The 13,756-nt window shown below is 40.9% G+C and overlaps 1 long non-coding RNA gene across 1 annotated transcript in view; it reads right to left on the bottom strand.

The window, feature by feature from the left end:
- The window catches only part of LOC134450829 (uncharacterized), a 13,675-nt gene extending 4,324 nt beyond the window's left edge, over positions 1–9,351 (bottom strand). The window contains exons 1-2 of the long non-coding RNA XR_010035156.1: positions 9,138–9,351; positions 8,896–9,006 (exon numbers count right to left, since the gene is read on the bottom strand). This is a non-coding gene — a long non-coding RNA (uncharacterized LOC134450829). The remainder of the gene's footprint in view (positions 1–8,895; positions 9,007–9,137) is intronic.
- Positions 9,352–13,756: the final 4,405 nt, after the last annotated feature.

Raw genomic sequence — 13,756 nt, 5'->3', positions numbered from 1 at the left:
TTATGAAAACTGTTTATTCATTTTACATGAGTGCTCGAATAAACCAGTAACTCCAAAAACCTGATCATAAACGGTTTACTGATGCGCATATAAACGGGCTCATCTAGAGACCACATGGGTATCAGGTGATGTCCTGTCTGTGACCGCCTTTCTCTGATAGGTGATCATGTCTCATATTTTGTCAGTGATAGCATGGCTGTGATGCCATGCCTGTGATAGTCTCTGATATCATTTCTAAGATAACATATCTGATATTGCGTCAGTGATACCATGATTATTACAAGAGATTGAAAAAAGTTGTGCCACTTAACCTTTGCTTGCAACTTAAATCTCTATAGCGGTCATCCAGTGAATGAAAATGTTACATTATAGGCCTACATTAGGCCAAGCCGTGGTACTCTTTTCCAAAGTGACTTACCTAAGTGATTTAGGTGCAGGAAAATGGTCCCTGGGGAAATGGGTGCTTGGATGCCAAGAGTGAGGACGCTGCATTCAACAAGTACTCATTGCCTATTGCCGTATACTCAAGGATTTACATCATGATTTCGATTTAAATAAAGGCTGTTCTAAGCTGTTCTAAACGTAATTTCTTTCATTTTCCTTTGGGACCAATTATAGTCCGGCAGCCAAAAGCTAAATATCAGCCGAACCCAGCTTCGTCTGATAAAGTTATTTTCTTTGCAGCTTGTGGTTGCCCAAGGTGTACCTATTAAGATTCCAGAGGGTGCCTGGTGATATCCCTTGTGCAATTCCAGATATTGAGCTTTTTATATGGGAAAACTGCAGACATAGGTTACAACAGTTCTCTGTCCCCCTTCATGTTATGTTCACCAAATACCCTATAAAATACTTATTTTTGTGTTTGTTTACATAGTAGGATGTGTATAAGAACGGGTGGTGAAGTATGGACATCAGTGGGGGTGGGGTCATGCATGTTTGGGGGCGGGGCTCTCACCCACAAAACCTGATTTTCCAAGTCTGAGACACAGTAGCCAACATTTTGTCAAAACTTTCTACCTCATAGTGGGCTGTTAGGTTTTGCTGTTTGTTGTTGCCCGACACTTGCACTTAGAGAAGAGTGGGTGACTTGCCGATTTCAGATATTAACCCTTTCATGTTTGTTGCTCTGCAGCCATAGCTCACAAGCTTTTGACCACTTTCATAACTGCAGATTAACCATAGAGCATTCAGGGTGGTAGGCCTACCACATCAAAGTTGACAAAGTTCCCTTGTACCAAAGTACCAAATACATTTTAGACAATTACATAACTAGCTGTTTTTCAAGCAGAAATGTGTAACATTTAGGCGAATTTTGGTGGTGTCAGCGCAGACATACACAGATAGGATTACTAATTCAACACAGAATTTAATAATTATTTAATTTCTGGCTGATTACTTGTTTGCCCACAAAGTTCATACAGTTGAGGACGATATTATTAGCCCCCCTACTGAAATTAGACATATCTCTTCATTGATCATTGAGAATGATCATTATTAATAAATGTATGTTATTCTGGAAACGAATACACCATGGAGATAGTATCCAAAATTTGGATTGGATTTGCACTTTTCCAATTTCACAATGAGTTTAAACAAAAAAGTGTAAATATGGCAAGGACAAAATTATTAGCCCCCTTATCATTAATAGTCAATACAGTGCCATTTATGAACAAAAATTGACACCAGGCACTTTGATTAGTTGTTAACTATGTTGGCACATGTCCTACCAGGGATTTTGGGCCATTTTTCATTGCAAATAGTTAAGCTGGTCCGAATTGCATGGATGTGGAGGATGAACAATCATTTTCAGCACTCTTCAAATACTATCTAAAGGATTGAGGTCTGAACCACTCCATGACCATGGTTTTAGTATCCTTGAAGAACATTTGAACTATTTTGGATGCAAGTTTTGGGTTATTATCTTATTGAAAGATACAGTGAAGATCTTAACTCCCTCTATGAGCATATTTTTGCAAGGTCACTTTCCACATTCTATAATAATTTTCAGTTTTTATGGTGCCGTACACCCAAACAAGGTTTCCTGTGGCTGAGGCTGCCACAGAATGATGCATCCACCACCATGGTTAATTGTGGAAACCATCTTATAGCGATTCAAGGCCTATCCCATTCTTCACCTGACAGAAGCAGAATTCATGCATCAAAGCAGGTGCAATTGAATATCATCAAATGAAAGCAGAGACGTTCAAAACTCATTTTTGACTTTCACATATTCACAGGCAAATCTCAATAACACTCTGATATGCACTGCCTTTAGTAAAGGGGTTCCTCTGTGATGATGGCCCCAAAGCCCAATATGATGACAAGCCCTAACAACTGTCTTTCTTGGGGGGGTAAACACCTCCAGGTGAGGTCAGGTCAATAACAATCATCTAGGCAGGTGTCCAATGCTTCTTTGGTCTGATGAGGCTAAGCAATTTCCACAGTTACACATAGTGGAAGGCCATCAAGTTTAGTCTGTTATTCAGCCTCAGACACAGGGAGTCTGGGTCTGAATCTGGATTGCTGGGTCTTCCAACAACATTGTAACTCAAAGCATACATTTAGATTAGTTCAGAGGCTCTTCAAGGACACTAAAACCATGATATTGGAATCACCCGCTCATAGTCCAGTCCTCAATCCCACTGAGAGTATGTGGTTAATGTCTATGCTCAGCATCCATGCGATTTGGACCAGCTAGAACACTTTGCAGTGAAGAAATGGGCCAAAATCCCTAGTGGGGCACGAGCCAACCTAGGTAGCAACTTATGAGATCCTGTTGTCAGTTTTGGTTCATAAATGGCGCCAAATTGACTATTAATGATCAGGGGGCTAATAATTTTGTCCTTGTCATTTTTGCCCTTTTTTGTTTAAACTCATCTTAACAATAGAAAAATCTAAATTCAACTCATTGAACATTATCTCCATCAGTGTATTTGTTTCCAGAATAACAGAAGCGGTGAATAATGGTAATTCTTACTACGAAATCAAGAGAAATGTCTAATTTCAGGAGGGGGGCTAGTAATATTGTCCTCAACTGTAATTTCAATGGTGGTCATATTAACATTGAAAGAGATAAAAACGCAAATCCACAAAATAACCTAAAGGTATATAATATTTATTAATTTGTATTTTATTGATGAAAATAAATAGGCATATTTGATCCCCTGTTAGCAATTCAAATTTCTGCTCCACCACTTCCAATCAACTCATCATCTGAATTACCTGTAAATAGTTGGCTGCCTAAAAAAGAAACGTATCCATAGATGCAGAGTGAGTACTGTAAGACATTTACATGTATATGGACAGTTTTGAAATCTGTTCTTAAAAATATCAACAGCACTGGAATTACCCTTGAATTATGAGGAGGGTATCTCATTGCACGATTTACTTAATTTATTATTACTTACATTATTACTTGATGATTATCACTATGAATGTATTATGACTATTACGGGAGGGGGTGGGGGGAGGGTCAAGCATTATGACTATGTAGGCTACATAGACTACTACTCCTACTTGAAATTATGCAGTGTTGTTGCTCCAAGTCTTAATCGGTTACTTAAAAATCTCTGCATTGTCAAAGCAATGTTGTTATGATGTAGATGAGTGCTTTCATTAACGAGTAAATAGGCTCGTCGACTGCCCCATCTGCAGTCAGACGCTACAGAATACAAAATGTCCACTGATCTACCTCAGTCTTCAGTGCAATCAGAACACAATATCAGGCTTATAATGAGCGTGTGTGTGTGTGTGCGTGTGTGTGTGTGTGTGTGTGTGTGTGTGTGTGTGTGTGTGTGTGTGTGTGCGCGCGGGTGTGTGCGTGCGTGCGTTCATGCGGTGCGTATGTGTGCGCAATGCATGTACAGATCTTATTTGATGGTTTTATGGATTTTAAGTGATCATTCAATACCAGTGTGGATACACTGGATTTACTGTATTTAATTTATTTAGAGCAGCCAACAACTGCTCACCAGTTACACCGACACTCTGTTGCTCTTTTTTTTTTTTTTTTGGGGGGGGGGGGGGGGGGGGTATGTTGGCTATGTATGTTGTCATGATTTGATGTCATGCAGGATCTCATAATGCACAATCCGTTCCATACTTTATTCCATGCTTATTCTCAGCAATGTTGTGAATGTTTTTACAGAGGCATTTGTTGATATGTCATTCATGACCTGATTTATATGACTATATGCATACAAATAGGCCAAAATAGCATTTTTTAAGGTTATTAGCAGTATTTTTTCTGTACCTGGATAACGAAAGGAGATGGCCACAATTAACCACAGTAAATATTCTTGTATGTACGATATTAACAAAATGAAAACAGGAATTTTGAAGCTGGCATTTTCAGGTGGTCAGATCCATTGCATCAAAATATATGCAAATTAGTGCATATTTAATTAGATAATAGCCTAATTAGCATATTTAAACATAAAATATAGAAAACTTGTAATACCTTTTTTTCTCCAATTCATATGAGTAATCATCTGATAAAGTTTCATATTGATATCTGCAAGTTAAAAAATACCCTATTCACCTACAGTGTCTCGCCTTATTTGTGGGATTGCTGTTATGAAAGGGTTAATTATTACCCCATATTTGGTTTGTTTCAATAAGGGCAGTGTTAAGGCAGTCCAATGTGAATGTTTTTCAGGTAATATAAGCAATTTGGTACATTTTGTAACATTATTCACAGTAATATTAGGTGTCTTTAGTTTTTTTGTCATAATTTGCATTTATGAGACAATTAAGGCTCAAAATCTGGAAATGCTCAAGGGATATCACCGGGCACCCTCTGAAATCTTGAAGACTTACCTAAAATCTATCAGATAAAGCAAAAAAATAAACTTTATCAAAAAAATCTGGGTCCAACCCCACGGCTCCCGGACTAGTATATCTGCTCTACTCTATGCTGTTCTGTTCTAGCTGGGCCTTCCATCTGTCCTCAGCAGGCCACTCAGTCAGTCTCCTCTCTGGTGTGAATCTCCATTTTAGTTAGCAGTGCAGTAGCAGTCAGCCAGTCAGGAAGGAGAACAGCCATCTCAAAATGGAACGAGGAAGTGGTGAGCCCACTGCCTCTGCTCTCCGCTCTGCTCTTTCTGCAGCAGTCTCTACATGGGTGTGAGCTGCGTAAGTGACACAGGGGTGGCGGGTGGAAAAAAATACTTTCAGTGATATCCTTCTCATCAAGTATAAACCTCCTTTAAACTCGAAATGCCTAGCTATCCTAAGATCTGCTCCAGCTTACATGTAAGCCACACAGGAGGTGGCAGGTGGAGAAATATACTTTCAAGTCATGTGAAGATGTGAAGATATTCTGTGTGGCCTCTACATCAATAAACCCTCCATTTTACGTTGATTAATAAGTCAGTACACTATGCATTTCTGGCTACACCAAGCACCCTACATCTGCAGTGAACCCGTAGGCTAAGGGGTGTGTACAGATTTGATCTGCACCACTCAATGCACGAGTCTGCACAGATTAAGTCACACAAGGTTGGCGGGTGGAAAAAAAACAAAACTTTATGTCATGTGAAGTCCTATTCTCTATCCTCCCCAACCCCTGCCCCAAGTCAAAATGTGCTCTACCTCAATATGTTAAAAGCAGAGGTCCACTAAAATGCTGATGCTGATTATGTATTTACCAGGGCACTAAATTAACGGTTTTCATCACCAGCCAAAATGGCTAGTAGATGATAATCTAACTAGTCAAACACACACTCACCGATCGGCCAAAGTGGCTAGTAAGTTGATCTTTTCTACCAGCCAAACTGAAATTTCACCAGCATTTGGCTGGTTGGCTGGTGTTAATTTAGAGCCCTACAGCTAATGCGAACTTTATATTTAGAGCAGAAAAGAACATAAATACATACAAAGTTGAAAAAGTAGATAATAACTTTTATACATAATACATAATAAGAAGTAGAAGTAGATTAAAAAGGGCTGGAACAAAAATGAGTCTATTCTCAATGTCTCCAGTTCAAAACGTTAAAACCACCATCTTGCTTTCACTTCAGAGCCTACATGCAGTAGATAACGCAGGCTTGGCGGGACAGAAAAGAATACTTTGAAGTCCTGTTAATCTGTTAAGCATGTTATGGAGCATGATATACATTTGCCAGAGCGGCAATGACCAAGTCATAATGTATTACTAAAGGCCCGCTGTGGTAGTTAAGTTTTTTCAGTGGTGTTTCCACTTGTCCTACAGATAGATCTATCCACCTTTACCCACTTACGTAAGACCAAGTAAAAAACCTCCATTATAATAAATACAGTCTACATTATTAATAAAGCCAGAAACTGTCCTATAAATAAATACCGCTCATAAGCTAGAGGCCTAAGAATCTTCAGCCCCAATGAAGAGGTAAGGGGTGAGGACAGACGTGCTCTGTGTGAGTGGTTGGAAATGCATGCAGCATTGAGAGAGTACATCCTCACACACACTCACACACACACGCGCATGCCTGCACATATGCCTGCACGCACACACACGCACACGCACACATACACACACACACACAAAGCATGCTTACGCATGCCTGCATGCACACACCCGTGCCCCTAAACCAAATGGCCATGAAGCCAGGTCATTGAAACCATCAAAAATGGCTAATAATTATTATTATTATAATTATAATAGCAATAATAACAATGATAATAAAAGAAGAGTGAGTAAAATGGGAAGACAGAACAGAAGACTGAAACCTTTACAGCCAGACACAATCATCCTGCCTGCAACCCGCCCCCAGCCAGAACACAGGCAGCATGTCATGTCTCACCTAAGCATCCTGTTCTGACCACAGCTCTTTTTTTGGTCTTTTATGACTTTATTTGACAGGACAGCTTGAGAGGTGGACAGGAAGCGAATGGGGAGAGAGACGGGGAGGGGTCAGCAAATGACCCGGGCCAGGAATCAAACCCGGGTTGGCCGCATGGCAGACAAGTGCCCCACCGGTTGGTCAAGGCAGGGCCAACACACTCTATTCTATTCTCTATTCTGCCAATAATAACATTGAACTCCAGTCATCCCACATCGGACCTATTTCCCTCCTGGTCACTCCTGCATCCCACAACCAGGGGTGTTTTGATTTATTTTTCTTAGATATTAGATTAATATGCATAAATGAATATTAATTACAATTGGGGCTGTTTGTAGGCTATATAGGGTCCTGAAATTTGGTGCTACGTCCCTGCCAAAAACACACCTCTCCATCATCTTATGGTGATCCCAGAAGACACCTCCATACCAGAGATTGCATATACAGAGATACACCAACGTAATGCGTTTCTATGGGTGCCAAACTGTGAACAGGTTCCGGTCTGCTTTAAGGGGCGTGTGTTGTTGTCCATGTACCTCATCATCTTGTACGATCACTGGTCTCATCCATTTCAATGGAACAGTACTTCAGTCTGAATAAAGGGGATTTCCCCCTCCCCCTTGCAACAGGAGAACCTGGAAACAATGGCCATTGGCACCTCTCTCTTTTCCACTCTCTCTATCCATACTCTCAAGATGATCCCACAACATTCTTACATCTCCTGCATTCCTAAAAAGATACCGGCATTCTCTCCTGAATTATTCCCCATAAACAACCTGCACTGGTTACATCTAAAAGCCAAAAGAACATACGCTTGGTCCACACCCCAAACCTAGCGATCAGATCACATACAGTACGGCCACATACGCTAGCAAACACGTCACAAACATCCACATAGCAAACCTGTCATACACAAGTCTTCGTCTAGGTACTTTGCTTTAGGTTATTGCAGCACAGCATTTACATAATGTCATTTTGGCCCTCATAGACATAGGCATAATGTAGCAGCCATGTCATAGTCCTGAGTCCCCTCTACTGGTTGCCCCACCCAAACATAGCAAACATAGGCTGTATCACATACACATCTTTTCAGGTTATGACAATGCAATAGATATGACAGTCCCAATCATCTCGTGGTCCCACCCCAAACATAGCAACCATATCATTGTCACCATAGTCCCCTGCCGCGGTTCCTTGCGCAGTGTTTCATGCCTGATCATCCCAATCTGCCCCCTCCACCTCAGCACCATGCTTGCCTCCTGCCGGCAACGCCAATTTGTCTATGATCCATCCACAAATCTTAATGTACACTTCACATCAATACTATGTCTACGTGACATATGAACACTAACCAGGTGTGCAATGAAACTATTGATATTGAGATTACACTAGAGATTACACTTACTTTTACTTCTCCTTTTACGGTGGATCTACACAATGCTACATGTCACAGAGCATGTAGGTAATTATGTGCTTAAAACTGTGACAGTGCTCCTCATATGACTGAAATACCGGGGTACAGCAGTACATAACGTTACACACCTTACAGTATAAAACTGTTCAACTTCCTTTTGCACTTGATGCACTTGAACAGGGGCAGATCAAGTGAACTGTAACTACTTCACAACGCTGTGTAATTCTCTAAGGCATTAAAGATGTTGTATGTCTGTACATAAAGCATATGTGACCTAGACAAATTGAATACTGTAAATCCTTTAAAGACGTGAAATGTTTTAATCATACCTGAACTGTCGTAAGATTTGAGGAACTTAACAATAAAATATCCGTCACAGACATGCTAGTTCTTGTTTCTCACAAGTGTGATGAAATTATAGCATTTACATCAGAGCAATAGCATTACCCAAATAAACCATTGGAATAAAAGGATTGTAATCCTCCCGAACATCAACATCAAACTCCATTGAACTCTTCTGCATCAACTCTGACTCAAATTTCAATGAAGAAATTGAAGCCATCATGGGATCCACTCACACATGAACACCTCTTTTGATAAAAAAAAATGGCCTTTACATACTAAATACACAAATAATCAATAATCAATTGTTTGTCTTACGTGTAGCCAGGGCCAGGAGGATGGAGAGAGCCAGAAGGCCCGTCGTTGTTGAGGGGCCCGCCATGTCCAAACGCTAGCGGCGCTCAGAGCTCAGCCGAGCCACCATACGTCCTGCTCAACAGTGACACAACACTACTTGTCAATCAAGCGCCCTTTTCCTCCCCAGCAGTTTCAACCACAAGCTGAGCACTTTTTAAAAAAAAGTTAAGAAAATTGAAAGACACCAAAAAAGTCTCCCTCACTCTTGGTATTTTTTGTCCTGTATTTTTGTATCTTTTTGTATCTCTGTTTTCTGTTTCCTAAGTCCTCAATGGGTCGGTCTTCCTCCTAGACGAGAAACGCTGTGAGTGACATCAGTGCGGTACTGTTTCTGGCGGAGTGGCCCTTTCTTAACAGGAAGTTAACTTTTCGACTACGCCACATTTCGAGCCCTCCACTCTCTTCTCTTCTCTTTTCTTCTACACGACACACAAACCAAGCATTCTACTTGAGTTCATCTCTGTAAATGTGTGTGGGTGTCAGTGTGTGTGTGTGTGTGTGTGTGTGTGTGTGTGTGTGTGTGTGTGTGTGTGTGTGTGTGTGTGTGTGTGTGTGTGTGTTTGTGTGCTTGTGTGTGTGTGTGTGTGTGTGTGTGTGTGTGTGTGTGTGTGTGTGTGTGTGTGTGTGTGTGTGTGTGTGTGTGTGTGTGTGTGTGTGTGTGTGTGTGTTCTCCATAACATAAAAATGTGCTTTCAATAGATGCCATTGGTGATTTGATGGGGGCATTGAACATGCAAATGTGGTAGGTCATAAAAGACTATGAGCTACACTACACTCACCAGTCCTCAATGGATAAGTGAATGTTTTACATAAGCCCCTTCACACTGTGTGGACATGACCTGTAGCCCACTACACTACATGACCTGTAGTCAGTTGGGGTAATGTGCCTCTCGTAGATGACACGCACACAGCATTAGCCATTTCTGCGATCTCACGTATGCTTACTGAACTTTAAAGGGACACTGTGTGAGATTTTTAGTTTCACTAATGTTACCTTTTTCATGAATACTTACCACCACCATCAAATTCTAAGTATTCATTATGACTGAAAAAATTGCAATTTTCTTACATGAAAAGGGGGATCTTCTCCATGGTCAGCGATTTTGAATTTCCAGAAATAGCCATTTTTAGCTGCAAAAATGAACCATTTCCTGCACAGTGTCCCTTCAAACACGGGAAATAGGATGGACAACACAAAACGCCCTCTTAGGAACCTGTTGAAGCCTGTTGAACTCTGCTATGACGTCCTTCGATGAGTTTCTAAACAGCAGCTGATACGTTTATGCTTCATTGGGGTGATGATATCTTTTTTTTTCTTTTTTTTTTTTTTTTACAGTTGATGTGCTAGGAAATGTTGCTGTATTTTATTATGCAAACTTACTAATGACAGGTGGTCTGCTGTTTACACCATAGGCCTATTAAAGTAAATCTAGGGGGAAGGGACAAAAAAACACAGTATTTTCTATGTTTTGAATGAAAAAAATATATTGTATATAGGCTATATATAGAGTATTTTAAAAGTCTTAAAAATAAAATAAATAGGTGACTGACAGGAATATGCTTCCACTGAACTCTATAAGTGCTTAGCAAGCTGTGGCTGTCCTGAAACCAGACCACAAATTTTAACTGCAGGCCATTTCCCTAAATTTCACTTCTTTTTACTTTGAAATGTCTGTTATGATAGTCAAAACACCACACCAGCATGTTTTTATTCTGTTCAGTTCTATAGTTTTTAACATTGTTGGCTGTGTTTTAATGATGAAAATGTTCCATCAACTTCCAGTGTTTTCTGCTGGAGTGAATGCTATCTGTTCATAAGTAGATACAGTAGCTAATATGTAAGGCCTAGTAGTAAAATCTGTGCTCAGCTTGTCATAGCTACTCATTGGTAATGATTAGTTAGTAATTAAGCTTTTTTCTTAAAAGGTTAGCTAAATGGCTGGCTTAGTAATGACCACATGGTGCCTTTTTTATTGTTTGTGATGACCATGCTGTGCTGTAGGTCAGAAAAATGTTTAATTACGCTGTTGGCCTGGACAGCCAAAGTGGCAAATTGTTTTGGCCCGTATATTTCACCTTGTTATAATGGTTATGTTTACATTGGTAATAGAGGTTTTTTACATTCCAATATTTCTAAATAGGTTTTTTTTTTAGAATTGACAAAGACTTTGAGATTTGACAAAAGGTGTAGAGTGCTGATACACACAGTTATTATATAGCACATAGTGTTGATATTAATAATTTGCTAACATTGTTCTGTATATGAAATGTGTATTGTTTTATAGGCCTTTATCTGCCATGTACAATTGTACAGAATATCATTAGTGTATTCATGTCTTGGTCACTTTACATATCTCTCTCTTCTCTCTCTCTCTCTCTCTCTCTCTCTCTCTCTCTCTCTCTCTCTCTCTCTCTCTCTCTCTCTCTCTCTCTCTCTCGCCTCACTTTAGAGTGTCTGTGTCTGTGGGGCTTTTTTCCCCCTCTTTTGCATGCAGTGTGTGACGTAAGCAACCACTTCCTGTAAGTGCTTCTGTTTCTCACCTCGTTTGCGGAAGTGGATAGCAGAGCAGCTAATTCTGAGTAAACTAAAAAAGGCTTTTTATCTCTCACCCCCCTCACCCACGCCACCCTCCACTGCCTTTAAACACACCAGATCTTTCCTTAGACACCACGTCACGCCACCCAGAGATCCTTTTATTTGACACCACATAGCATGGGACAGGACAGGACATATAGTAAGTGAAGAATTCTTGCACACCTCCTTGGTCAGGTGCGTAGGAGTGGAACCCCTAGGTCACCAACGTTAAAGCAAAGAAAGCTCCCGCACACTGTTCACATTTGCATGGTTTAATGCAATGTTTCGGTCTACTGACCTTCTTCAAGCAAGTTCAAGTTCAAGTTTTGAATTGCTTGAAGAAGGTCAGTAGACCGAAACGTTGCATTAAACCATGCAAATGTGAACAGTGTGCGGGAGCTTTCTTTGCTTTACGTAACAGGACAGGACATGCCACATACACCATCCCGCCACACCACCCATACCACCTTCCACCGCCCTTAAACAGACTACATCCTTACTTCCACATCACGTACCACGGGACAGGGCAGGTTTGACCCCACGTATTATCGGACAGGACAGGTTTGTACATCTGCTATTGCATCATGTAGAATCGGATGTCACTGGAGAAGTTCTGAGGAACCCACGACTTCATACATCAGCACTGACTTACATCAGTAAAGTAGCAAAGTGTAAACTACGCAATTGTGTTTTTATCTGCACGTAATATCTTCTAAAGCAATAATTTATGACAAACATCCTGAACCTTGGTAGAGTGTGAACGTTTCTTGTCTCTTGACCATCTCATTGCACTCCTCTCCCTCTCTCAGCCACAGGCCTTTTCCTGCTGCTCCACACGTACACACACGTACACACAGACATACACACACACACACACACACACACACACACACACACACACACACACACACACACACACACACACACACACACACACACACAAAACATAAACACACAAACAGATAGGGAGAGAGAGAGAGAGAGAGAGAGAGAGAGAGAGAGAGAGAGAGAGAGAGAGAGAGAGAGAGACAGAGAGAGAGAGAGAGAGAGAGACAGAGAGAGACAGAGAGAGAGAGAGAGAGAGAGAGAGAGAGACAGAGAGAGAGACAGAGAGAGAGAGAGAGAGAAAGACAGAGACAAAGAGAGAGACAGAGAGAGAGAGAGATAGAGATAGAGAGAGAGACAGAGAGAGAGAGAGAGAGAGAGATAGAGAGAGAGAGAGAGAGAGAGAGAGAGAGAGAGAGAGAGAGACAGAGAGAGAGAGAGAGAGAGAGATAGAGAGAGAGACAGAGAGTAACAGGTCTGGTTCCTGCTGCTCTTCACCCCTCACAGCCAATAGTGTTCACACACACACGCACGCACGCACACACACACACACACACACACACACACACACACACACACACACACACACACACACACACACACACACACACACACACACACACACACACAAAATAATACAGTAGAATATTATTGGCACGTGTCATGTCATCAGTAAAATGTGAATGAGGCATTACAGTAGAACATGACATCATAGTTCTTCAGTATGCACACACACACGCACACACACACGACATGAGGACGTGTGTGTGTGTGTGTGTGTGTGTGTGTGTGTGTGTGTGTGTGTGTGTGTGTGTGTGTGTGTGTGTGTGTGTGTGTGTGTGTGTGTGTGTGTGTGTGTGTGTGTGTGTCTGTGCATGCGTGCGTGTCTGCTTGAGTCTGCCTGAGAAAAGCAGCTGGGTGGTGAGGGTGTTAGGCGTGCTGGTTAAGCTGCTCACCACCACAGCTAACCAGTTGTGTAACTCTGCCATTGTTCTGGTTTTAATCTCCATCACATCACAGTCCATCTCTCTATCTGATGGCCAGCCAGTTTCATGCACCTTTAGAAAGCAATACGGACCGTATCTACTTTTTGGGAGCTGCTTTGTCTCCTTCTGCATTTCAGAAAATCCACCTGCTGAATTAACAAACACACAGACTATTAACTCATTATGAAGTTTTCTCTCTCTTTTTTATCTCAATTTGAGTTATATCTTACAGTTGACACAAAGTCAAACCTTATAAGATGAGGAAATAATACAGTTATGTTCGAAATTATTCAATCCCCACTGAAATTAAATGTTTCAGCCAGTTTGACACTCGATTTGTATCCGGTTTGTAATGTAATTTGTAAACATTAATAAGTTGTAAACTAGACAAATGCACTTAAATTACAGCAATATCTCTGGCAATATCCCAGCAAAT

Source organism: Engraulis encrasicolus, chromosome 6 (assembly GCF_034702125.1).
Source record: "Engraulis encrasicolus isolate BLACKSEA-1 chromosome 6, IST_EnEncr_1.0, whole genome shotgun sequence".
NCBI lineage: Eukaryota > Metazoa > Chordata > Actinopteri > Clupeiformes > Engraulidae > Engraulis > Engraulis encrasicolus.
Note: the sequence above shows the minus strand (reverse complement) of the source record. Positions and strands in the feature narration are given on the sequence as shown.